Source organism: Narcine bancroftii, chromosome 1, assembly GCF_036971445.1.
Source record: "Narcine bancroftii isolate sNarBan1 chromosome 1, sNarBan1.hap1, whole genome shotgun sequence".
Classification (NCBI taxonomy): Eukaryota; Metazoa; Chordata; class Chondrichthyes; order Torpediniformes; family Narcinidae; genus Narcine; species Narcine bancroftii.
The window spans coordinates 475,613,756-475,637,271 of record NC_091469.1 but is presented as its reverse complement, the minus strand read 5'-3'; the positions used below and the strand labels follow the sequence as shown (position 1 = coordinate 475,637,271).

At 42.5% G+C, this 23,516-nt stretch overlaps 1 long non-coding RNA gene across 2 annotated transcripts in view; it reads right to left on the bottom strand.

Annotated features, from left to right (window-relative positions):
• The window catches only part of LOC138753863 (uncharacterized), an 89,727-nt gene that overhangs the window by 26,347 nt on the left and 39,864 nt on the right, over positions 1-23,516 (bottom strand). Inside the window, exon 3 of one of the 2 annotated variants that reach the window (XR_011351469.1) lies at positions 17,437-17,534. The exons of the other annotated variant lie outside the window; for it this stretch is intronic. This is a non-coding gene — a long non-coding RNA (uncharacterized lncRNA). The remainder of the gene's footprint in view (positions 1-17,436; positions 17,535-23,516) is intronic. 2 annotated transcript variants of the gene reach the window in all.

The following is a 23,516-nucleotide window of genomic DNA, read 5'->3' as shown; positions in this document are numbered from 1 at the left end:
TAGTTTAGGTGGACCATTGCGATAGATGGAGTTTACGAAAATGAACATGATGTGATGTATGAGTGAAGGACACAAAGCAATGGAGTGCATGATAAAAGACAAACACTGGAGAGCACCTGAAAGCGATGGGGTCTGAAACTTCTTGCTGGAAAGGTGGTTTGCAGCACAAACTCTTGGCACAGTTGAATTATGCCTGGATGATCAGATGATGCAGTATATCTAACATTATGATGAACTGTCAGTTGCAAAGTAGAATTGGTTTCTATTGGACCATATGACTACATTCAATGGTCTGTTTCTGTGTAGAATATTTTCCTTTTATGACTAAATTTTGTTCCGAAATTATGGACCAGCCTCTGCTCACACTGCCTCCCATGTCTACATGCTGATTACCTTTCCCTGACACTCTGAAATGTTGACCATATATTTGCCTCCACAGATTTGATTTGCTGAGTTCTTCCATCATTTTGGTTTTGTGCTCTGATGACTGTGCATGTGCAGTCTCTTGTGTCTATGTGTATTTAATTTTTAATTAAAAAAAATGTTTAGACATATAGCCTTTCCAACCCATGAGGATGTGCTCCCCAAATACACCAATTAACCTACAAACCCTGTTTGTTTTTGGGGGGTGGGAGGAAACTGTAGCACCCGAAGCACACTCATGCACATCATGGAGAAATCGTACAAACTCTTTATCGACAGTGCTGTATTCGAACCTGGGTCAGTGGCACTGTAATAGGTATGCGCTAACCGCACCACCCACTTATTCAAAGATTAGGGTTTGCTATGTTGGAAACACACTAAATAAAGAAATACAAAAGCTGCATATGCTGGTATCCGAGTAGACAGAAGAATTGCTGGGCGTCGTGCATCTTTTGTGGATAGAAAATGGCCAGCCAATGTTTGGATCCTTTCCCGAAATGCTGTCTAACATGCTGGGTTCTCCAGCAATTTTTCATCTGCTTAAGTAATTTGACAGATTGAGTCATGTTGATTCCACTGGCGATCCAAGAATTTAGCCAAAGGAAAGGTGTATCTGTTAAGCCCCTCTGTTGCATGGAAAGCAAGAAGTGAGGTCATGAAACCTATTCAGATAAAAATGGAGGGTTTGCTGTCTTAAAACAAATAAGGATGGATAAATCCCCAAGGCCTGACAAGATATTTCCTCGGACCTAGAGGGAGGCTAGTGTAGAAATTGTGGGGCTCTGTCAGAAATATTTAAAATGTACTTGGGCACGGATATATTGACAAAGGATTAGAGGGTAACTCACGTTGTTCCATTGTTTAAAAAAAGGCTCCAAAAGTTGTCGAGGGAAAGACTGTTGGTGTTGTCTATACTGACTTTAGTAAAGCCTTTGAAAAGGTCCCACAAGGAAGGTTTAGTCAAGAAGATTCAGATGCTAGGTACTCATGGTGAAGAAGTGAACTGGATTCAACAATGGCTGGTCCTGAGAAGCCAAAGAGTAGTAGTAGACTTCTCAGATTGGAGGCCTGTGCCCTGGCCGAGGCCAACTATTTGCACACCACAAAAAAATGCCAACTTCGATTTTCAAAAACATATTTTGTATAAAAAATGAAAAACATAAACTTGAAACTGCTAAATTTATTTTAAGTTGCAAGAATAAGTAATACTTGAATCTTTGATGAATTTTCTCAAATAAAAATAAAATATTTTGGCAGAAGAATCATTTTAAACTAAAGTGCACTCGGTAGAATGCATACCTCCACCAAGGGCAACGCGACATTAAAACCTTTTCACCTCACACACCTTTAAGTCTTTTTACCTTTTAAGGTTACTTGGCCCTAATCAGGAGAGAAACATACAAAAAATAGACAAACAGGCTTAAAAACGTTAGGACACACCCACCCACACTCATAATACACAGCACACAATAATCACACATATACAAAATATATATAAAGTAAAAATATAGAGCTACCAGTTTCCTACCTGCCTATGATGAACCTCCTCTGTGCCCCTTCCCAACAGGCGGCAGGTAGGAAGGCAGCGCAGGGGAACAGCTTTCATCAGTGTGGAGACTGGGGATAGTTTGACAGATCCTTGGTACCACAGGGTGGATGCGATACCATCCTGTGCAGACCCTTCCTGCCCTGTGCTCCTCACCCATGACCCCCAGGGATTTCTCCTGCTTTGTATCATCAACATTGCCGTGATGCATTGCGGACGACATTTCACTGGTGCTGGCACTGGCATAGCAGTTCCAGCTGGGTTTGGGATTATGGATAATGAAGGTGGCCATTGATCCTGCTGTGCTGCTAGATGCTACTGACGCTAGGCTGCAGGTCACAATACCTCATTTAGGGGGCAATAGCCATGAGTGGTGGGGGTGTCTCAATACCTTGTTGAGGGGGGTAATGTCCACCAATGCTTCCCCTGGCACCAATCCTGTATCTGGAAACCCCAACAGCACCCCTCTGAGGTCTGCGCCCTAGGCGGCTGCCTAGTTGGCCTAATGGTAGTGCTGGCCCTGCTCAGGGATCGGTGCTGGGACCATTGTTGTCTTGTCATCTATATCAATGATCTGGATGATAATGTGGTAAAGTGGATCAGCAAGTTTGTAGATGACACTAAGATTGGAAGTGTTGTGGACAGTGAAGAGGGTTTTCAAAGCTTGTGGAGGAATCTGGACCAGCTGGAAAAATGGGCTGAAAACTGGAAGATGGAATTTAATGCAGACAAGTGTGAGGTGTTGAATTCTGGAAGGACAAACCAAGAAAGGACATACACAGTGTATGATAGGGCACTGAGGAGTGAGGTAGAACAGAGGGATTTGGGAATGCAGATACATAATTCCCTGAGAGTGGCGTCACAAGTGCATAGGGTTGTAAAGAGAGCTTTTGGCTTATTGGCCTTTATAAATCAAAGTACTGAGTATAGGAGTTGTGATGTTATGGTAAAGTTGTTTAAGACATTGATGAGGCCAAATAGAAAGATTGCAGAAAAGAATGTTGCCTGGAGTTAAGGAACTGAGTTGCAGGGAAAGGTTAAACAGGTTCGGACTTTATTCCCTGGAGCATAAAAGAATGAGGGGAGATTTGATAGCGGTATTTAAAATTATGAGGGGATAGACAGAGTAAATGAAGATAGGCTTTTTTCCACTGAGGGTGTGTGAGATACAAACCAAAGGACATGGGTTAAGAGTGAAAGGGGAAAAGTTTAGGGGAAACTTCTTGGCACAAAGAGTGATGGTGGGAGTGTGGAATTGGTGAATTGGTGAATGCAGGCTCAATTTTAGCATTTAAGAAGAATTTGGACAGGTACATGGATGAGAGAAGTATGGAGGGCAATGGACTAGGTGTAGTTCAGTGGGACTAGGCAAAAAAAAAATCAGCACAGACTAGATGGCCAAAGGGTCTGTCTCTGTGCTGTAATTTTTTATGGTTCTAATCTATGCCTTTTATAATTTTGTGTTTTTATAAGATCCCCTCTCATTCTTCTAAATTCTTGCAAGTTCAGTCCCCTTTCTCAGTGGAATCAACCTGGTGAACCTCCTCTGCACTGCTTCCAGAGTCAGTACATCCTTCCCCAAGTAAGTAGATCAGAACTGCTCACACTTAGAACTCAAGCACAGACTCAGAGAAATATTGTTTATTAAGGGAGAAAACTTATCAGAGGTAGGTGAGAATCTGTGCAAACAAAGAATTGCTGGAGGAATTCAACTGGTCAGACAGCATCCATGGATGGAAGTGGTTGGTCAATATTTTGGATCTGGACCCTTTATTAAGACTCCATAAAGAGTCCAGACTTGAAACATTGACCAACCATTTCTACCCATGGATCTGTCTGATTTCAGTTCCTCCAGCAATTCTTTGTTTGCACAGATTCCAGCATCTACGATCTTTTGTGTTTCTTATGGGAGAGAATGTGTTACTGAAGTTCCACAATTATGTTGAAATTGTATTTTTATATATCAATGGACATCAGTCATTCTTATCCTGTGAATTGAATCATTAGTGCTTTTTTAGACAGCAACGTTGGAAAAATCTGTGAAAAATTAACATAATTACTCACCTTGTGGTTAACACTGCACACCTTAGGTTTCTGTGCATGTCAGTCCCAGTGCTTTTACATGGAGCAATGTGGTCTGAGTCATCAGCTGGACATTGAATTCATGAGGTGAGTTTTGCGGTGCAATTTAAACTGCAGGCTTCCCCTGAAAAGGAGTGGAGGTCCTGCAGGATAAATCATGGTGCAGGAATTGACTAAAAATTCCTGTACTTTTCTTTTTAGACTGCCCATGTAATGGCAAATTTTGTTGATTGTGCTGTTTCATGCCTGCAGTCTAAAAATCCTAATTGACTTGTAATCTCAGTACCATTTTCCTGCCCAGTTATCTTATCCTGTGATCCTTCAGTTGAGGATCAGTTGATTATTCTAAATCAATGGGGATCAATATCTGCGGTTCAGAGAATTTCCAAAAATTCACAATATTCTGTGTGGAATAGTTTATTTTCACATCCATGCCCTTCATTTTGATGTAGCCATCGACAGTGAAGCACCTTTTTTGGACAATTTGTACATAGCTGAATTGAAGTTGAATCTTTAAGGTTACAATATAAATCAAATATTGGCTTTGTAAAACTTCACTGATGTGTAGATGCTAGAAGCTTCTGAACTTTTGCTTTTGGAAGCATTTTCTTCTGAACGTACAAGAAAACGTACAATAAAACTGAAACATTGCAGAGAAAATGTACATGCGTGTTACCACGACTTGAGGAGCTGAGTAAAAGGAAAAGGTTGAATAGATTGGGGCTTTATTCCCTGGAGTGTCAGAGGAATATAAATTATGAGGGATATAGATGGGTTAAATGCAAAGAGGCATTTTTTCCACTGAGGTTGCGTGAGATAAAAGCGAGAGGGCATGGATTAAGGGTAAAATGTGAATTGCTTAAGGGGAACATTCGTGGGAACTTTTGCACTCTGAGCACAGTGGTGGGTGCAGGTTCAATTTTAATATTTCAGCAGGTACATGGATGGGAAGATACTGTTACGAGCCCAAAGGACCCCAAAACCCAGCAGCAAAAGATATTCACTAAGATAAATAGTTACTTAAACAAAAGTTGTTTTTAATTATCTTTAAACATGAAAACAGAATCAAACTTTAACTTATCTCTATACTTAACTAACCCAAATTAACCCCCTTCTAATTCTAAGTGCATGTATATGTGATGTGTGTGTGTAAATTTAAGAAAAGTTCTTTGGTTCACAGTTCAATCTCACTTTTCCTTCTTCCAAGTTCTCTGGATGCAGGCAATTCTTATACTGTGCACAGAATTTAACATGGATAAAGTTCACCAGGTTTTGGTGCTCGAAAGGTAAATGTTTACCGCTCAAGAAGGTTCTTGTAGGGTTTGCAGAGAGAGATTTATTGTTCCAGTATTTCCACAGTTGTGGTACCACCATTAGTACCTCAATGTCTCGCTGATGAAACTTGCCCCATCAGAGTTTTCCAGATGTTAACCTCTTTCTTCAGGCTATCACAGAGTTCCTTTCTGTTCCATTTATTCCAAGAGAAACATAAGACAGATAGCTCTTCCAGCCATCCACTGCTCTGGAACTTTCTGTTTCCAACCAGCTCTTCCTGACTTGCACTGTTCAGCTCCTTTCAGTGTCAGACACACAAGCTGAGAGAGCTTATTGAGATTGGTCTCACCTCTCTCTCTCTCTCTCTCTCTCTCTCTCTCTCTCTCTCTCTCTCCAACTGAGATTGCCAGGAAGCCCATGTGACTCTCTCATTTGCAAAACCCCCCACCTTCTTCAGCAAACCACAGGGATTCTCCTTTCTTGGACAAGATGTTGTCTTAGACAAACAAAACCCAGGAGTGACCTTTCTGTGAGCACAATGTAGGTATTTGCAGCTAATTTGTCTCCTCCAAAACAATGGCTATTCATTTCATGACATCATTTCAATTAGCACCTACATGTGAAATGTGCATAAAAGTCTCCAAAGATCCTGCAATATTACTGAATATGAATTCTTCAGTCTTTCAAATAAGATCTGTTTTAAAATGTGTGTATGTAACCCACTAATCTTATCGAATTCTCCCAATATTTATCCATTACAATTTGGTCTGGGTGCAGCTGATTGGATTTGGTGAAGTACGTAGTTTGGCATGTACTAGAAGGACCTGTTTTGGTGCTGTCATGTTCTATGCTTGAATGAAATCCAGAATCAGGGTAAATGGCAAAATATATTGTGTCCTCTGAAATTTATAATCATGTATATTCAACTGACTTAGTAATGTATTAATTAAGCAGCTCATGCATTGATTGATTTAATGAGAATTGACACTCAACCTGGGTGATTAGTGAAAGCTATTACTTATTAATTAATTTGATCTTGATTGATGATGTGACATGATTGATGGGAATGAGTGACATGCTTCCTCTGTGATTTGGCTTAAAATAAAATGAGCAGAGGGATTTGATTGGATGGACTCTGTTAAACAATTAATATGAATGGTTTTCACCAATGTTGGCAGAAGGTGAATGAAAGAAAATGGAGAATGCTGGAAGAAGTTGCAATTAAAGGTTAATTAAATATTGACATTGACCGTAGTTGTAGGACAAGGGGGAAGAGAAAAGTGAAGAAATGTTGGCAATGCTGATTGACAGGGAAGGGTGGTGATGGGTTGTACATGGGTAAAGTTTCTAATATAGTTTGAAATAGGTTTGGCAGAAGATGATTGAGTAAATGTAGTCTCTTCTATCCATTGGTTACAGAAGTTCAAACTTCAAATTTATTGTCAAAGTACATACTGTACATAATATTGCATACAACCCCGAGATTCTTTCTGTGGGTCAGACAACATTTCTAATTATCAGTATTGTAAACTGTATTCAAAGAAAGAAAGAACTGTAAACAAACTGCCAATACAGATGTCTAAATATACAGCTATAAATAATGAGCAAATAATGAGTTCTTAAAAAAAGTATCTTAATGAATCTATTGTTCAGAGTCTGATTGTTGCAGGGTAGCAACTATTCATGAACCTCGTGGTATGAGGTGAGTTCTGTGGTACCTGTACATCCTTCCTGATGGCAACATCGAGAACTGAGCTGCTCTCCAGTGACACCATTTCATGTTGACTTTCTCAATGTGGGGTGGGGGGTGGGGGGCGGTGTGGAGAGGGAAAGAGTTTTTGCTTGTGATGTATTGAGCCGTCTCCACTACCGCACTACCTTTTTCAGGAGTCTTTGCTCAAGGCTATTCGTACCCTCAAACCATGCTGCAATGCAGCTGGTCAGAACACTTTTTACTACACGTCTGGAGAAATGTTCCAAGGTTTCTGATGACATAATGAACCTCCACAAACTTCTGAGGAAGTGGAGGTGCTGACATGCTTTTTTACAATGGTATTGACGGGTCCTTTGAGATGGTGAACCCCATGAATTTTAAAGTTGCTGACCCGGTCTCCCTCTGATCCCCTTATGATTTTCCTTCCCTAAATTGTACAATAAGCTCCTTGGTTTATTGGTGACATTGAGAGGTGGTTTTCAATCTCCTTCCTGTATGCTGGCTGACTCATCCCCCTTTTTATACAGTCCATTACAGTTGTATTGTGAGCAAATTTGAAGATGGTGCTGTTGTTGGCAATTGTGGAAGAATTTTAATTCTACAATGATGAGGGATCAAGGCAAGAAATGGTTTCCTGTGGAGAGAAGAAGCAATGAAGTGCATGCACCTCAGCCTAATTGTGATGGTTGTGATAATCCAACATCTTTCATCATGGTTGATCGACGTTTTATGAGCATCTTTCACATTCTGCTGATGTTGCAGACGATGGGTCAGATATATAGAACATAGAACATTACATCACAGTACAGACCCTTTGACCCATAATGTTGTGCCAACTCCACAACAAACTAATCCTTATCTATCTGACACTCATATCCCTCTTTTACATCTCTGTGCCTATCTAAGTATTTTGAATGTCCCTGTTGCATCAGCCTCCACCACCACCACCCCTGGCAATGCATTTCAGGTACACACCATTCTCTGTGTAACTCATTGAAAATGCCTTTGGCTGACAAATAAAAAATAACAAAATTCAAAGTTTTAGAAGATTCAGTCAAATTTTTCTTTACAGGTGGGATTGTGTGAGGTTTCAGTAATCTCATATTGTGGGATCTAAGTATGCAGTCATGGAGATCTTAATTTCAAACAAAGTTGATAATGCTACTGGTCAACCACAAGATCAATTATAAACTAACATATGACACAAAAAGCTTTCAACTATAAAGTACAGTTGAACAGTATTTAAGTAATATCTTTAATGTAATAAAATATCCCAAGAGACTTTGTGTTATTGACGTCTATTTTGATCATCGTCGATAATCTGCTTTCTGGTTTTTGTACATCTTGATGTTTTGGCACCTGGCTCGCCAAGTGAACCATGCTGCATTCCTTTCCCACTCACTGAACCTTTGTTCTTTTACTCTATCCCCTATTCCCTTCCCATAAACTGGTGCCCCAGTTCCAAAGCACCTTCCCATCAAATTTGACCTGAAACCATAGACCACGACAGCACAGAAACAGTCTCTTTGGCCCATCTAGTCAATGCCTATTCTGCCTCGACTCATCAATCTGAAGACGGATTATAACCCTAGATTACCCCTCTTAATCATCTCTTAACTGTTGAAAATGAATCTGCATCCACCATTTCACATTCTCACCAATCTCTGAGTGAAGAAGTTCTTTTAAATATTTCACCTTTCATCCTTGATCCCTGTCCTCTCATTCTTGTCCCACCTGACTTCAGTGGAAAAAACTGTTGGCAATAACCCTATCTATACACCTCTATCAAATCTCCCCTCATTCAAGGTTCAGGATTCCATTTATTATCTCATAGTAATAAAACAGTCTCATATTACATGAAATTCTTTTTGCCTACTGCAAGGCAGACAGATTCGCCACCTGCAGGAATTGCCTAAGCACCTCTGAAAGTCAGACTTACAGTCGGTCTACAGTCAGAGAGAGAAAAGCAAAAAAGTGTTCCCCCAAAGTCACTGAGTGTCCATAGATTTTCCTCGAGTGCTTCCACAGCCCCTGCAGCCACACAGAGTCCATTCCCCAGTCATTGGCAATTCAAGCTCCAGATCAGAACCTCCAACACAGTCAGGACCTCTTCAGCACCCTCTATACCTCCTCTCATCCCAGTTCCGATACCAGGTACCCCTCCAGCCAGTTAAAGCCAGTCTCCAGCAGTCCGCAGCCTGGCACGAGTTTCCAGACAGCAGTCTCCAGCAACCCACAGCTTGTGGGGGCCCACCATCCCACCATATGCACTGGTCCCTGAGGTGCAGAGCCCCCTCATTGGTCCGCCACTGTAGTCACCATCCCTGCGGGCCATCTCCTCTGCTTCTCCTTCTCAGACAGAGGTTAATTTTTTGTCCTCTGGTGCCCTGCTCCAGTCCAGCTTACCCAGAGTCTGCAGCCCCTTGTGGCTACTGCTGATTAATAGGCAATGCCATCTTGGGCGCTGACCCGTGTTAGGTCTGCTTTGTTCATGAATGAGTGAGACAAACACCAGACTGAGTCGAAATCAGGGTTCTTTGTTCTTTATTACCGGATTATAACACTTGCAACTAACCATGTTAGTCGGAGAATGTATTCTGCCGTTATCAGCAAAATGGTGATTTTTTATACCCTTGGATACGTGCTTAGAACATCATCATATCATTACTTGTCCAATGACTAAAACTGTTGCTATCCTTTCCCTGCTAGCTTCCTGCCTCTCAATCCATCAATGTCTCTCTTATCTTGTAAGTACAAGGATGCATTCACATCTTGTTACAGCCCTGTACAGGGTAACTCCTTACACATTCCCATCTCATGATGTTTTACCTTACACCCGCGGTGGCGGAATTTCAAATAAAATAATCATTAGCTCCCTCAAGGGCTGTTCAAAGCCTGGGCGCAGCTAACGGCAGTTGACTGGGCGGCTGGATCCCGCAGGAATGCTGCATCTCTGCTCCCTCGCACCCCATGTGTCTGCACCAGTAGCAGTGCCGCTGCTAGAGCGCCTCAATGGCTCCGGCAGTGCTGCCATTTTCACATACGTTCTCTGATGCTGCAGGGAACTGTCACATTTGTGGCCCGAAATGTGAAGTTAATAAAACATCAAACACAAGTTTTATCAGGTAAACCTCTCAGGGTCTTTATTCTCCCGTTTCCTTTGTTCTCCTGCTTGTGCTCTTATCTCTCTCTCATACCACGTGACTTCTGGTACATCTTATACATATTCATTATCATGACATCCCTCCTTTAATCAGAAATAAACTTTACCTTCACTTACCAATATCCCTCGGAAACATACAAACATCGTAACTAATGGTAATACTATAACTCAACTATATAAAATTTACTTCCTACAGCACTCATACATGCACTTTATGATATAAGATTAAATACTGTCCCAAAGTTCTTATTAAAACTATGGCACAAAGTCTTCGTATTGTTTGGGCACTTTCCGGTTTCGTTTCAGCCTGCCTGCGATATTGTCGTCGCTTCTCGGTTGTTCACTCTCGGCGTCGGAAATACTGCTCGCCACGGCTTCGGGTGTTTCTGGCGCTCTAGTCACTTCATCAGGAGTGCTGGTAACTGCCTCTGGAACATCATCAGGTCTCTCAGTTTCAGCATCTCGTATTGGCCTTTCAACCTCTTCGCTCGTTGTATCTCTGGACTGGTACCTTTTTACACCTGATACATTTTTCTTATACAGGACTCCAGTCGGAGACTTGACTGTCACCATACTGCCACTTCTGGATACAACAGTATAGGGTTGATGGTAATAAGGTGTGTCTAGCTTACCACCAGTTTCATGCTTCACTAGAACATTATCTCCTGGCATGATGTCTGAGTACTTGGCTCCACGTTTCGAATCTGTGTACAGCTTTGCTGCACCTTTCTTTTCAGCATCGTGGTCCCTCATCTCCTGGTCGTCTCGGATTTCCTTTATTTCTGGCATTTTTGTACGGATTTTTCTCCCAAAAAATGCTTCTGCAGGACTTTTTCCAGTGGCTGCATGAGGCGTTGCTCGATAGACAGCCACATAAGATAGCAATGCTTCTCGCCAATTTTGTCCTTCTGCGTGTGCAATCCTCAATCGTTTTTCAATGGACTGATTTTGTCTCTCTACTTCTCCATTGGCTTGCGGCCATTTCGGAGTTACCTGTGGTCCTCATTTATTCCGCAAATGTCTCTGAAATGAATTGTGGACCATTGTCAGAGTATAATGTAACAGGTAATCCATATCTTGCGAATATCTCCACTAATGCTTGTATTGTTTTTTCAGTGGTCGTGGACTTCAACACCACGTACTCATAGTATCTGCTGTAGTAATCTATCACTACCATAATTGATTCACCCTTCGGTAAAGGTCCAAGAAAATCAACAGCTACGTCGATCCATGGTCCTGTCGGGAGTTGCGTACTCCGGATCGGTTCTGGCGGATTACTCCTACTTGTGATTTGACATCCATGACAAGTTTTGACAAATTTCTCTGCGTCTTTATCACAACCTGGCCACCATACCTTGGTCCTGAGGTTTTGCTTGGTACCAACAATGCCTAGGTGTCCTTCATGCACTAAGGATACGATCTTCGGTCTCAATCTTTGCGGAATCACCAATCTGCAACCTCTTAATGCACACTGTCCGATGCAACAAAGTTCGTCTCTAATGGGAATGTAAGCCTTGTGAGTACACTTGTCCCATTGTCCACTCTGTATGCATTCTCTTACTTCCATGAGTTCTGGATCACGTTTGGATTCTCTCTCGACCTCCTTCGTAGTCACAGCCTTCGGTGTCGACTGAATAGCTACGAAGCGTACAAAGCTCTCTGTTTCTGTTCCCAATTCTGACTTGGATTGTGGACCACCATCCTTCACCAATCTGGACAGCGGATCAGCAATGTTTGTTTTCCCTGCAATGTGGATTACTTTATATTTGTAGGGTTGTAGTCTGAGTACCCATCTCTCTATTCTGGCACATGGTTTGGATCTAGGTGCATAGATCACCTCTAATGGCTTATGATCTGTGGTGAGTTCAAATTCAATGCCGTATAAATATGCATGGAACCTCTCACAGGCCCATACAAGTCCGAGTGCTTCTTTCTCTGTCTGAGAGTATCTTCTTTCCACATCTGATAACGATCTGCTGGCATAGGCAATGATTCTTGGTCCTCCATCATGCATCTGGACCAACACGGCTCCTAAACCAACCGGGCTGGCATCCGCTATGACTTTGGTTGATGCCGCCGGATCGTAATATCCAAGAGTTTTTGCATCTGTCAGGCTTTGCTTCAGCGCTGTGAACGCTTTCTTCTGCTCAGATCCAAAATGAAATGGTACACCTTTCCTGGTTAGTTTCCTTAGTGGTTCTGCCACTGTAGCGAAATTAGGAATGAACTTTGCACAAAAATTGACCAATCCCAGGAAACTCCTCACCTCTGTTGCGTTCTGAGGTGCACGTGCCTCTGCAATAGCTTTAACCTTGGCCTCTGCAGGGTTTAGTCCTTCACGTGTAAGTCTGTGTCTCATGAAGTCCATTTCTGACACACCGAACTGGCACTTGTTTCCATTCACGGTAAGGCCTGCCTCCTGTAGTCTAGATAGTATACGCCTCAACCGTTTGTAATGCTCTTCCTTCGTTGGTGCATGGACTATGATGTCGTCAGAAATGTTGGCAACTCCAGGAATGCCTTGAATCACTCGATGGATTTCATACTGGTAGATCTCCGAAGCTGCATTAATTCCAAATGATAGTCTCTTGTAACGATACAATCCACAGTGAGTCACAAATGTTGTTACATCTCAGGAACCTGGATCCAGCTCTAATTGATGATAGCCCCATTTCAGATCAATTTTTGAGAATACCTTGCTGGTAGTTAGTTCTTGAAGTATTTCCTCCACTGTTGGTATAGGGTGTCGTTCTCTAATAATAGCTTCATTGGCCATTCTCATGTCAACACATAGTCTTATGTCACCCTTTGGTTTGGGCACAATCACTACTGGGCTGACCCATTGTGTCGAATGTTCCACCGGTTCAATAATGTCTTGTTCGATTAATTCTTTAATTTTGGCTTCGACTTTCCCACGAAGTCCAAACGGAGTTCAGCGCATTGGTTGTGCCTTGGGTTTGACCGTTTCGTCTACCGCTAGCTTCAATTGTCGACCTTTCAGCTTTCCTACTCCTTGGAAGACTGCGGGGAATTCTTGCTTCATATCCTCGTATGACTGAATTGAATTGACACAAGCTCCAATATGAAGTATTGCCAGGTCTTATACTCAGCAATGCTTCTCCCCTCTCTTCTATGGCCATAAACTCTGCTTCGGTGTACTTATCTCCAGCTTCAACAGTTGCAGTAAAACATCCAATGGTCTGCAATGGCTTGGTTGCTGTGTATGGATACAGTTTCTTGGAACACTTCTTTGAGGTACAAATGATCTTTTTCCTTTTCAACTTCTCCCATAAATGTCGATCAATCACATTACTGTCACTGCCTGAGTCTACAATGACCTGCACTGTCACTCCACCAATGATCACTGGGACCTTCTCATGATGTACTTCATTCAACGTAAATTGGTAACAACTCTATTCCTCCTGGGTATCATCATTGTCACCGTCTATCTGGCGAATGGTATCTTTCTTTCCAGGATACTTTCCTTTCCCTCAGGCTTTGCCTTTGGAAGTTGTACTCTTCCTCTTCTGGTCTGCATTGGACTTGCTTTTGCACTTCTTTGCAAAGTGGTCCTTACCTCCACACTTTCTGCAAACTTTGCCTTTGGCCGGGCAATATGGGTCTTTTCCAAAGTGACCTCGATTTCCACATCTATAATACTCCACGTCCTGTGTCGACGCATATCTTGGCTGATTATGGCGATGTGAGAGCCTCTTAATTTGCTGGCTTGAGTTGTCTTTCAGGGTCATGGTATGAAATTGCTCTTCAACAGCCTCTAATGCAGCAGCAATGGTTAAAGCATTGGTGAGTTCCAACTCACTCCCTCTTTCCAGTAGACGTCTTCTGAGTTTATCTGATCTACAGTGCTGTACGACTTGATCCAATAATTGGTTGTCCAAATCAGCTGGCATGTAATTGCATCCAACAGCTAGCTGGCGTAGTCTCATCACGTACTGAGCAATTGTCTGTCCATCTTCTTGTCTCGTTCTCCGAAACAAATGGCGTTGAAATGTAGAATTCGGTGTCACTACACAGTGTGCATTTAATGCATCTACCGCTTTTCGGTACTCGTCCTTTCTTCCAGTATTCAAAAGTGTCTTAAATGTTTCCCAAACTGCGGGTCCCGCGGTGAAAAGAAGTAACGCCCTTCTCTGCGCTTTTTGTTCAACTGTACCGGTATCTAGAAATAGGCCACGACTGTCGGCGTAGGATTCAAATTCTTCCAGCCATGCCTTCCACTTCACACTTACAGTGCTTGCATCACCCCTTGGGTCAAAATGAGCAATTCCACTATGTGTAAGAAAGTCACCGTCTGCACCAGCCATGAGGAAATATTCCAGCCCCAAAAGTACTAAGAAAGAGAAAATTCTTATCACCTTGAAGTTCTCTGTAATCCTCTGTAATCTTGTTTAGTCTTTAATTTTCTTCAAGCTTCTTTCAACCTCGTCGCCAATGTCACATTTGTGGCCCGAAATGTGAAGTTAATAAAACATCAAACACAAGTTTTATCAGGTAAACCTCTCAGGTTCTTTATTCTCCCATTTCCTTTGTTCTCCTGCTTGTGCTCTTATCTCTCTCTCATACTACATGACTTCCGGTACATCTCATACATATTCATTATCATGACAGGAACAAACTCCTTGCCTGTTCCACCTTTCCCTAGAACTCATCTCTTCAAGTCCTGGCAACATTCTCATAATTTTTCCCTGCACTTTTTCAGTCTTATTGATATTTTTCCTCTAGATAGGTGACCAAAACTGTACAGAAATGTCATTGTAATCCTCTGTAGTATGTAGAGTGATTCAAAGTGTGTTGAGGTATTGATAAAAATAATATCCAAATAAGTGGGGCAGCATGGTTGATGAGGGCAGCACAGTTGGCATAGAAGTTAGCGCAACGCCTTTACAGTGCCAGTGATGGGGACTGGGGTTCAAATCCCACGCTGTCTGTAAGGAGTTTGTATGTTCTCCCTGTGTCTGCGTGGGTTTTCCTCGGGGTTCTCTGTTTTCCTCCCACAATTCAAAAAGTACCAGGACTGGAGTGTAAGTTGGGAGCATGAACTCATGGGCCAAAATGGCCTGTAACCATGCTATATGTCTAAATTTAAAATTTAAATTAAAAAATCTTTCATTTTGGCACCATAATGGTCCCAAGCTCACCAGATTGTGGAGTTTACTGTATATAGTACACAATATTATTTTAGTGAAATAACTAAAAAAAAAGAATGTAAAGCTCAGACCTGGAGATCAATGAATTACTAAATTAAAATGGGTACTAAGTACAGTAACAGTGCATTTAGAGCCACAGAGTCTTACAGAAAGGAAACAGGTCATTCAGATTACTACATCTATGTGGACTGTCAATGCCTGTCTGCCAATCACCTTGCCAGCATTTGATCCACAGCCTGTTTTGCCTTGGGACTTCCAATGCTTCAATGTCACAGGCAGTGTGTTCCAGATTGCAGTCTCCCTCTGAGTGGAAAGAATTCCTCAACTCTCTTCTAAACCTTCTCATGATAAATTTTGCCATTTGGTCTTTGACATCAGATCTTGGTCAATTAAATGCAAGAAAGTCTAGAGGCAGACATAATGTTGCCAACTCGTGTGAATATTCGTATTGTACAAAATTACATTGCACCAATAAAGGATATAATTTAGCTGAATGCAGTTGCCTCGGTTCATATATTTTATAGTTATTTTGGGTCGCTAGCAGGGTCAACGTTTATTACTCATTGCAAATAGCCCTTGGGTAAGTGATGATGAGCAACCTCTTTGAACCATTACATTCATATGCTGAATGCACAAACTGATCCATAGGTATTAACTTATCTTTGGAATTATTAGCTGGTGTACCACTGTTGGTAAATACAGCAAGAGCAAAGGTTAATTGGGATTATGTTCATGGCCACTTGAAATCTCCCTTAGTTCTGATAAATTGATCAAGGCAACCATTAGGATTCTCAGCAAAAGACCCACTCAGATGGATGTAGTCAACATGCATTATCTCTCTTATTCAACATTTGCCTTTTAGCAAATCTCCACTTGTAGCATCGTGTACAATCGTGGTCAATTCAGTGAATGTCTCGTCTCACTATAATTATCATGAATGAGAGTTTAGCTTAATTAGAATCTAGAGCAGAATGTAGCTATATGGTTAACTAAATTCACACTCTTGTAGAGGCACCATGTAATTAATTTGTTTTAAGAATGTCACGCCATTATTTTTGTGCATTTATAGTGCACAAACAGTACTGAAACTTTTTTGGAACATGCAGCTGTTGATGACTAAGAATGTAATTAATATGGTAATATGGTCAATTAACTATAAACCTATAATAACACTCTCATGATGACTTCATGTGACAAGACTTACAGGTATCAAACTTGCTTGAATGATCAAGAAATTAGATTTTAGTCTTGGTAAAGAAAGACCTGGCCATCCTTTGCTATTTTTCTCACGGGTTTATGTGTATAATAGCACACCTTAGTACCTGAATTTATTATTGATGGATCATTTTGATCTGTTGAAAAGGAGCAGTAAAGATTTCCAGGAAAATTAAAAGTCTAACCCTTTCTGTTTGAAGCTTGCAAATGCAGGGATCATATCCAATAAACTGACTTTGAAGACTTGCATCAAAATTTCACAAAAATATCTGAATTTAAAACATGCCTTATTTGTGTAATCCTTTGCTAACTTTGAGCAGAGCCTTATAATTGTTATTCATATCTAATTCCTTGTATGATAACCTCTTATTGGTAAAATGATGCTGCTCTCTCTCTAGCACCTCACCCCGCACTTACATGTTGTTATTTTATTACTTGCTATATTTAATTATACATGGACTTGGCTAGATAGCAAGCAAAACAACGTTTTCCACTATATCTTGATATATTTCACAGTAAACAATTCAATTCAATATTTTTTTTTAAATTAAATTCCATCTGATGGAATTTTTTCCTCCTTGTTGATTAAAGTTCAGGACCAGCATGTTATTTAGAACAGAACAGCTCAGTACAGGTTCTTTGGCTCACATTGTTGTGCAATGTATATAAATCTGCTCAACAATCTAAACCTTCCCTACCTCAGACCCATAACTCTATTTTTCTTGGATTCATATTCCTGTCTAAGGATCTTTTAAATGTCCCTGTTGTATCAGCTTCCATTTCCACTCCAGCAATGCATTCACTGTGTAATAATTAAAAAACTTAACCTTGACATCTCCCCTGAACTTACCTTTCCTCACTTTATATAGATGTTCTCTGGTATTTGCTACTGTTGTCCTTGGGACAAGTTGCTGGCTGTTCCCCCTCTCATAAAATATAGATCAGTTTCTGCAGATTGGAGAATAGCTAATATTATCCCACTTTTTAAGAAAGGAGGGAGAGAGAAAACAGGGAATTATAGACCATTTAGCCTGACATCAGAGGTGGGGAAGATGCTGGAGTCAATTATAAAAGATGAAATAGTGGCACATTTGGATAGCAGTAGCAGGATCGGTCCGAGCCAGCATGGATTTACGAAAGGGAAATCATGCTTGATTAATCGTCTGGAAATTTTTTGAGTATATAACTATGAAAATGGACAAGAGAGAACCAATTGATGTAGCGTATCTGGACTTTCAGAAAGCCTTTGATGAGGTCCCACATAGGAGATTAGTGGGCAAAATTAGAGCACATGGTATTGTGGGTAGGGTACTGATGTGGATAGAAAATTGGTTGGCAGACAGGAAACAGAGTAGGGATTAAGGGGTCCCTTTCAGAATGGCAAGCAGTGACTAGTGAGGTACCACAAAGCTCGGTGCTGGGACTGGAGCCATTTACAATATACATTAATAATTTAGATGAAGGGATTAGAAATAACATAAGCAAATTTGCAGATGACATAAAGCTGGGTGCCAGTGCGAAATGTGAGGAGGATGTTATGAGAATGCAGGGTGACTTGGACAGGTTGGGTGAATGGGCAGATGCAGTTTAATAAGGATAAATGTGAGGTTATCCACTTTGGTGGCAAGAACAGGAAGGCAGATTACTATGTGAATGGTGTCAAGTTAGGAACGGGGAAGTACAATGAGATCTAGGTGTCCTTGTTCATCAGTCACAGAAAGTAAGCATGCAGGTACAGTAGGCAGTGAAGAAAGCTAATGTCATGTTGACCTTCATAACAAGGGGAGTTGAGTATAGGAGCAAAGAGGTCCTTCTACATATGTCCAGGGCCCCGGTGAGACTACACCTGGAATATTATGTGTAGTTTTAGTCTCCAAGTTTGAGGAAGGACATTCTTGCTATTGAGGGAGTGCAGCATAGGTCATGAGGTTAATTCCCGGGATGACGGGACTGTTATATGTTGAAAGATTTGAGCGCTGGGCTTGTGTACACTGGAATTTAGAAGGATGAGAGGGGATCTGATTGAAACATATAAGACTATTAAGGGTCTGGACACACTAGAGGCAAGAAACATGTTCCTGCTGTTGGGGGAATCCAGAACCAGAGGCCACAGTTTAAGAATAAGGGATAGACCATTTAGAATGCAGTTGAGGAAAAACCTTTTCACCCAGAGAGTTGTGGATCTGCGGAATCCTCTGCCTCAGAAGGCAGTGGAGGCCAATTCTCTGGATCCTTTCAAGAAAGAGTTAGCTAGAGCTCAAAGATAGCAGAGTCTAGGGATATGGGAGAAAGCAGGAATGGGGTAATGATTGTGGATAATCATCTATAATCACTAGTGCTGGCTTGAAAGCTGAATGGCCTACTTCTGCACCTATTTTCTATTAAGTCACCTCTTATCATTCTTTGATCCAAAGAGAAAACATCTAGCTCGGCTAACCTTGCCAGCTGACACGTTTTCCAAACCAGGCAATATCCTGGTAAATCTCCTCTGAGGAAGAATGGAAGGATGGCAGGGTGACAAGTGATATTATAGGTTTAGTCAGAAAGATGAAAAAAATATGTTTAAGGTTTTGGAAGCAATCAGACAAGGCTCTTGATGATTATAAATGAAGCAGCATAAAAAAGAACCAAGAGAGCGAAAAGGAATAATGAAATGTCTTTATCAAGTAGATTAAGGAGAATTCCATGGCAGTTTATAATATAAAGGGCAAGTTTTCGAGTTTCTTATCATCTGACTGTACATATAAAATCAGACAAAACACCATTTCTATGGACCACGGTGCCCACACATACACATAATATGCTTTTCACACAGCTCATAATAACCACATATGTACATAAAACTGTAATAACAAATAAATATATAAACATTTGGAATAATTTACTCAATTTCAGGATAAGAGACCCAAGGTTCCAGGACACGATCATCAATTTCTCAGCCTGAGGGAAGCTATTTTCCAGCCTGACAGTCCTGATTTTGATGCTTCTGGAAGGGGAAGTGCATTCAAGGAGAAAGGGTGAACTTTATGCAGGTTGTCAGAGGAAGTGAGTGAGGTCCTTAAAGAGTGCTTTACATCAGTATTCACCAAGGAGAAGGACAAGGATGACTGTGAGATAAGGGGATAGGGAAAATGCTGATAAAACTAGTGCATGTCAATATTAAGAAAGAGGAGGTGTTGGGTGACTTGGAAAAACTTTGAGATGGAGTAAGAACCCCAGATCATGATAAGATCCATCACAGGATACTGAGAGAAGCAATGGTGGAGATTGCCAAGGCTTTCATAGAGATCTTTGTATCCTCTTTAGCCATGGATAAGATGCTAGAAAGCAGGAGATTAGCCAGTGTTAAGGAGGTCAACAGGGACAAATCACAAACAATAGGACAACAAGCCTTAATATCAGTCGTAGGGAAATTATTGGAGAAGATTCATTGGGACAAGAATTACTGCATTTGGAAAAGCATGGGCCAACCAGGGTTAATCAGCATGGTTTGGTTTTATGCAGATCCTACATCACAAGGTTGATTCAGTTCCTCTGATATTTTGTGGTTGCTCCAAATTTCCAGTATATGCTTGTGATAGTACAGACCTATCACCAATGAATATAGTTACAGTATCTAGAGTGTAATGACTGTGCTTACAGTGATTGGCTGAAAGCTTAGCCACGCCTAGTGTCAGGGCCTTAAAGGGTTGTGTCCCTAGCCAGGTCAGATCATTCTGGACTGGTCGGCCACCTGTGAAGAGCTCCTGTCTTTTGCTAATAAAAGCCTTGGTTTGGATCAACAAGTCTTTGGTTCTTTCAACGAGCTCTACAATTTTATTAGCAAAAATAATTTTTTTAAAAAGGGATGGAGCGTCTGACTCGGCCAGAAAAACAACATTCATGGCCTTCGAAGCGAATGGGCGGCTGTATCAATTTCTCAGGGTACCATTCGGGGTCACGAATGGTGTTGCGGTCTTCCAGCGGGAAATGGACCGGATGGTGGACCAGAACGGGCTAACCGCTACCTTCCCGTATCTGGACAATGTCACCATCTGCGGCCACGACACGCAGGACCACGACGCCAACCTAGACAAATTTCTTCAAACTGCCAGTTGGCTGATCCTGACCTACAATTTTGACAAGTGTGTCTTCCGGACCACATGACTTGTGATTCCAGATTGCGTGGTGGAGAACGGGGTAGTGATGCCAGATCCTGACCGCATGCGGCCCCTAATGGACTTTCTGGCCCCATACCCAGAAAGCGCTCAAACGCTGCCTGGGCTTTTTCTCATATTACGCCCAATGGGTTCCACACTATGCCGACAAGGCATGTCCTCTTATCAAGACCACCTCCTTTCCCCTCTCGACCGAAGCCAGAGCAGCTTTCGATCGAATCAAATCCGACATCGCCGCTGCAACGCTGCACGCGATCGATGAGTCTGTCCCGTTTCAAGTCGAGAGCGATGCATCCGACTTCGCCCTGGAAGCCACCTTGGTCACCAGGATCCAGAGAGTAGACACTCCTCGGTCGAGAAGGAGGCCCAGGCCATAGTTGAAGCAGTGCGTCGTTGGAGACATTACCTTGCTGGAAGGCGCTTTACACTGTTGACTGATCAACGCGCGGTCTCCTTCATGTTCAGCAACACCCAGCGAGGTAAGATAAAAAATGACAAAATCACCATATGTAGAATCGAACTCTCCACCTTTAACTATGACATCCTGTACCAGCCTGGTAAGCTCAATGACCCACCTGACGCGCTCTCCAGGGGGACGTGCGCCAGCGTACAGATGGACAGACTACAGAAATTCCATGAGGCGCTCTGTCATCCAGGGGTCACTAGGTTTGCCCACTTTGTGAAGGTGTGCAACCTACCCTACACAGTCGAGGAGATTCGCTCCATGACCCGAGCCTGTTCGGTGTGCGCTGAATGCAAGCCCCACTTCTTCCGTCCGAAAAACTCCCACGTTATCAAAGCCACCCGCCCCTTCGAGCGTCTTAGCGTAGACTTTAAGGGGCCCCTACCGTCGACCAACCGTAATAACTACATCCTTACGGCCATCGACGAGTACTTCCGCTTCCCGTTCGCTGTGCCCTGCCCAGACACCACCGCCTCTTCACAGTATCTTCGCCATTTTTGGGTACCCCAATTCCATCCACAGTGATAGGGGGGTCCTCATTCATGAGCGCAGAGCTGCAACAGTACCTTCTGGAGTGTGGTATTGCTTCAAGCAGGACCATGAGCTATAACCCACGTGGTAACGGCCAGGTCGAGAGGGAGAATGCCACCATCTGGAGAACGGTTACACTGGCTCTCCGGTCTAAAGATCTCCCCTCCTCTCACTGGCAGGAGTTTCTCACTAGTGCCTTACACTCCATCCGCTCCCTCCTATGTACCGCAACAAATGTCACCCCCCACGAAAGGATATTCCTTTTCCCGAGGAAATCCGAATCAGGAACCACTGTACCAGCATGTCTCACCGTCCCTGGCCCTGTCCTTTTGCGACGCCACGTCCGGCACTCAAAGAATGACCCCTTGGTCGACCGAGTGACTCTACTCCACGTGAACCCGCATTACGCCTATGTTGAGTTCCCAGACGGGCGGGAGGACACTGTTTCGGTGCGGGACCTAGCTCAGGACGCGGTAGGCCCAGCAACCCCCCCAACCCAACCTTCCCCAACTCTTTATTCCCCAGGCCCAATGCCAGAACAGAAGGACCAACAGCACCCCGACGACCCGGGCCACCCCGCCGACAACACGGCTGGGGAATTGAGCGAAGGAGCGGTCGCACCCGACAAGCCCACTGGCGACACCACTCCAGCGACCCCAATCCCGGCACCACGGCAGTCACGCCGGATGGTCAGACCCCCTAACCACTACAGTACTTAACCTACCCCTTCCTTTCATTCTCTCCCTCATTTTTTTTCCTTCCCTTCTCCCTCTTCAGCCCTTCCACCTAAGGGCCAGTTTTCCAAGAAGGGGTGAATGTTATAGTACAGACCTATCACCAATGTATATAGTTACAGTATCTAGAGAATGTAATGACTGTGCTTACAGCGAATGGCTGAGAGCTTAGCCACATCTACTGTCTGGGCCTTAAAGGGTTGTGTCCCTAGCCAGGTTGGACCATTCCGGACTGGTCGGCAACCTGTGAAGAACTCCTGTCTTTTGCTAATAAAAGCCTTGGTTTGGATCAACAAGTCTTTGATTCTTTCGACGAGCTTTACAATGCTGTATTTCTTATTTGGGTGAGTTTCTTGTAGAAGTAACAAAAATGAGAGATGAAAGCATGGCAGTATATATTGTTTACTTGGAACACAGAAAAATAACTTCCCTCATGGTCATCTGATCCAAAAGTTAAGGCAAGTGGAATGCAGGGTGTGACAGAGTATTTAGAGGTGGTTTGGGAGGAATTGTTAGAGCAACTTGTACAGACACATTTTAAATCACAGAATATTTGCAGGACTTTTGCAGAATGCTTTTTGCAGGAGGCAACAAAGTATGGACGGCAGCTTGTCTGGGAGAGCATGTGATCTTGGCAGGCAGAGAAGAGTTTTGCTCTCAGAGAGGGAGGGTGTGAAACAGAGGAGAGAGACAGAAATCTGTTCCAGAGGGATACACTGGCAAACTTTGGAAGACAGCCTGGTCAAAGGAGAAAATGAGCAGTGTGAAAGGTGACCTGAAAGAAAGAGGATCATCTAGAGAACCCTGAAGGGGGCAAGTTTCGTCAGCAAGACTGATTGAGAAGGAATCAGTTGCCGATGTCCTGGAAGAGGAATCTCTCTCTGAAAAGCAACAAGAACATTCCTGAGTCGTAACCATTTGCCTGTTAAGCACCAAAGACTAGTGAACTTTGTTAATGCTAACTTCTGTGCACAGTACAAGAATTACCTGCAACCAGTGAGTTTGGACTGTGATCCAAATAACTTTTCTAATCTTAAATATACAT